The sequence below is a fragment of the Saccopteryx bilineata genome, chromosome 9 (assembly GCF_036850765.1).
Source record: "Saccopteryx bilineata isolate mSacBil1 chromosome 9, mSacBil1_pri_phased_curated, whole genome shotgun sequence".
Classification (NCBI taxonomy): domain Eukaryota; kingdom Metazoa; phylum Chordata; class Mammalia; order Chiroptera; family Emballonuridae; genus Saccopteryx; species Saccopteryx bilineata.
This window is the reverse complement of record NC_089498.1, coordinates 65,720,701-65,725,235: the sequence shown is the minus strand read 5'-3', so window position 1 is coordinate 65,725,235 and position 4,535 is coordinate 65,720,701. Positions and strand designations below refer to the sequence as shown.

At 34.9% G+C, this 4,535-nt stretch overlaps 1 pseudogene; it reads right to left on the bottom strand.

Annotated features, from left to right (window-relative positions):
* Positions 1-2,818: 2,818 nt before the first annotated feature.
* LOC136313643 (nuclear factor erythroid 2-related factor 3-like) lies at positions 2,819-4,090 on the bottom strand (annotated as a pseudogene).
* Between the last annotated feature and the right edge of the window lie 445 nt (positions 4,091-4,535).

Here is a 4,535-nt window from a genome sequence, read left to right as displayed (position 1 = left end):
GCAACCTCAGCATTGCCATTTCAGATCAATGTGTTATTCACTGCACCACCACAGGTCAGGCCTCAAATATTCTTTGAAACTCCATTTTCTTGCAGAAATTGTCCAGAATGGAATGATAGGTCAAAAAAGTCATAGGTAACCAACAGCTTTCAATAGCAAAGCCTTTGAAAGCCCCCCTTAGGGGCCAGAATTTAGCTGAACTCTTTAAAAGCCATCATCCCTGCACTAGTTAAATCCCAGAATTTACAGAGTCTCAAAGATTTAGGAAAGGGCTCTTATAAAAAATTTAAAAATTCCAAAACTACTCGAATCCAAATTATCACCCTTCTCACTAGCTTGCTCAACTCTGAAAAATATCATTGCTGTTTTGTTTTGCATTTATTTTTAAAGAACTTTCAAATTATCATGAAAACTTCCAAAATTTGCAAATGATAATGTACTGATATTTGTCAAATAACCTGTAAGATCCTTACTAAGTCTTGGAATTACTAGGACCTGAGAATTGGTAAGTGAATAGTAAATCCTGGAATCTGGAATAAATCATTGGAAAAGACAGTCTTTCTTGATCTGACTTATTTCACTCAGCATAATTCCCTCAAGGTCTAGGAGGTAGTAAAGTGGTTTCTAGGAGTTGGGAGAGTGGGGGAGATAGAGGTTGGTAATAGGATGTATACTTTCAGCTACAAGATGAATAAGGTCTAAGGAGCTAATACATAACATGACTATAGTTGATAATACTATATTGTATGATGGAAATTTGCTACAACAGTAGAACTTAAATGTTCTCACACAAAAAAAAGCTAAATACATGAGGTGACAAATGTGTTGATTCACTAAATGGGGGGGAATCCTTTCACAATATATACATATATCAAATCATTATGATATAGATATTAAATATCTTATAATTTTATTTATCAATTATACCTTAGGAAAACAAACAAACAAAAAAAGATATGTCTGCCTCAAAGATTGCAGTCATGCACCAGAATTAGAGTGAGGCATTATAATAAGGAAAAAATAATTCTCAAAAGATTTCTGCAAAGATTGTGTTTTATTTCTTTGACATTCCTTTAAATATACACACACACACATACACACACATTCACACACACACGTTTAATTTCCTTTCATTGTGATTTGTCCGAGAGCAGATTCACCTCTGAAGCTAATTAAAAGAATAAATTTCCAGACACCACTCCAGGTCCTGAATCAGAATCCTTCACAGGTTACTGTATTCCCAGTCCTCTAATAATAGTCATATGGCCATCTGAAGGCAAGGTGCCCATTCTCCTCAGAGTTCTCCCATAATCCTTTTCACTGAGAGTTCTGATAACCTTGCCTGGCTAATCAAGCCCTAAAATGTAGTAGACACAAAACATTCCACCTTGATCCATACACCCAAAGACTGAAAGAGAAGTTATAGTCAAGAAGTTTATTATAAAAATACACTCTTATAAAACACTGCATTTTGCAACCCAAGATAATACTTGGACTTCTGATTTCTACGTTGTTAGGCAAATGATTCTTATGGTAGAAATATCTGACAACCTCATTTTGAAATCAAATATTAGACTAACAGTATTCATGTTAACTCATTTGCATTTCAATGTCATCATTTCTAAAATTAATGACATTTTAGTTCATTTTAAAGTCCACTTGTTTTTTGTTTTCTACCTCGATTTGGTGTTCCACTTATTTATTCATTCATTGGTTGTTTCTTGCATGTGCCCTGACCAGGGATCAAAACCACAATTTTGGCATATTGGAACAACACTCTAACCAACTGAGCAACCTGGCCAAGGCTCAAATCCAATGTTTCTTACTGTCCTATTTTAGTATTTCCAGTTCTTTGGTTGTAGAGTCTGTGCTCATCTGTTGACTCTTCCCTTACCATTGGTTTGTGTTCATGTATGGCTTGTATGTTTTTGCATGAGAGTATGTGCTCATCTGTTGACTCTTCCCTTACCATTGGTTTGTATTCATGTATGGCTTGTATGTTTTTGCATGAAGCCACATGAGCTTTTGGTCAGACATCAATGGTATGGATGTTTGTACTTGCCCGGGGAGTTCTATGTTCCTATACACAGGTAATCCTGTTCCATCTCTGAAACTGGTAATTGTAAAGTTCTTTGTTATCAGCCATTAAAGCCTACAGCTCTCTTTTTAAAGCCTTATTTTCTTTTTGACACCATGATTTAGAGGTTGGCCATTTATAGTTTTTTATTTTATATAATATTCTGTTAAACCCAAGTGGGGATTTCCCTGATTAATTTAATAGACTATATTGACTTCAATTCGGCTTGAGTCTAACATGCTGCCCTATTTCCTAGATTTTTACCTGTATTCCTGAATTTGGGTATTTTGGAGGGAAAGTATCCAAAGTAAATTTGCTTAGAATTTATGTATATAAGATAAAAGTTAATTTTTTAAATAAATTCAAGTATAAAACTTATTTTCACAGAGAAACAATTATAATTTGAGTATTCATAAGAATTAAGATAGCTTTTGGAACACTCACTATACTTTATTTAGTGCTAAATGAGTCAAGGCTACTTTGCATTTCAAGTCAAAAACAGAAATGTCATCCTACTCCTTGTACATATTTATGTATTGCACATATAGTGCAGGACTTCATGGAAATTCGTGGCTTTCCCCAGATTTCCCACAAGTCTAATCTTAAAGTCCTAAACTTGTCTGTATAAGCTTCAAAATGGGGCTTTAAATGAGTGATTCAACTAACAGTACTTCGAAGATACTTATATAAATAACACTTGAGCTAAACCTTGAAGCAGTGTCAGTGATTTGTGACCATATGTTATCTGAACATTACTACCTTATATGTAATTATGGAATCAATCCCTCTTAAATTTCCTTTCTTATTTTTTCTCTCTCCTTTTTGGGTTTCCTTTTTACAGTTGAGGTCACTAATTTCTCGGGTACAATCAAAACACTTCCATCATGACTGCATTGAAAAGCATGTTGGTTTGGATTGACTGACCTACCTTCATCATCTCTTAACCTACTAAAAATATGATGATAAAGGTTAGCAGTTTCTGTTTTGTTATGTTAATAGCACTGTTTCACGGGGCTCTTCTCTCTTGAGGGTTTTTTCCTTTGTTTGCAAGTTATATACATCATCTTCTAGATGCAAAATTATGTCCAGTGAACTTTACTTTGCCCTTTTCATCTAATATCTATCACAGAGAAGTAACACTTATAGATCTGTCCAGTAGTACCTGCTAAGAATGCTATTGAAAGAATAAACAGGCATGTGGATGATTTCATCTACAGAAAAAGGGATGTGCAGAGCTTTAGCACAACGTTAATCACAACTTAAGTTTTTGTCCGTGTCACTCAGACAGCTCACTCCTTATTTTCTGTGACTTCTCGGGCCATAAAAAAGATTCAGAAGTAGACTCTGGTATACTTGGTTGTAAGTGGTAAGTGTGGTTATGTAATATGTGTTGAAATCCAAGGTTCCTATGAAAACCAGAATCACCCTTAAATCCATGTGACAGAGCTTACTGGGCTCTGGATAGTAGCCTCCCAAAGCCCCTTCTAAAGTCTAGAGGAAAACAGATTTAAAGTCACTACTTTAACTTACAGCACCTTCACACATGAAGGAATTAGTCTTGGTGAGAAAGGTGCTATTATGGCTTGAATTTAAGAAAGCTCAGAATCAAAATCCAGTTCTTCAAAAAGGTGAGAAACTTCCATTAGATCTAAAGCTTCTTCTATAGACAAAGCCATTGAACTGATTTCATCAAAGATGTTTATATCAGGGTGATACAGAAGGTCTTGGTTTGTTAGATTCCTTATCTGATGGTCAATGAGTAGAAGAAAATTTGTCAAATTAGTTCCAGGAAAGGTCGGTTCAGGATTGGTGGTATGAGACTTTAACTTCAGAAATGGTTCTTGTGACTGTAAATCCATTCTTCTGAACCTCTTCTGAATGTATTATCAGGACACAGCAGCATGGCCTCGTGTAGTTTCATATGACTTATAGGCTGGCTGAAATTTACATTATAATATACTGAAGAATTCATGAGATTATTGCTACTTCCTGGAAATGAATATCTCCCAGTGAGATGCCCTGAAAAAGGAAGGGGAAAAAAGCAGTGTGGTACACATAACCCAATTTTGGAAGTAGTTCTAGTACGTAATACAGCATTTTCTTTTCTCTGTACAAAAAGGATGTGTTGTTAACTATGAATACCTTTCCCCAGTTAAATAATACAGACAATTCAATATACGGTATGAGCCCAAACCAGAATATGCTCTATTTGGGGAAAGATTAGTTCTTCTAATATCATGGCAATTTAGAAAATTTAATTAGGTTAGTAAAAAGCTAGTCTTGTTATTAGATTATTTTAATGTTATAATCTTATTGTATTTTACTACTTTATAAGATGCAACCCTCTTCCTAGCTGTTGGCAATCTAAATTTACATTGTAGAGGATCATGGATAGTAACGGCTATAGTGAAGTAGTGTTGGTTGGGAAGGGAGGGGGTATTTTGAGGGAGTTTTTTTA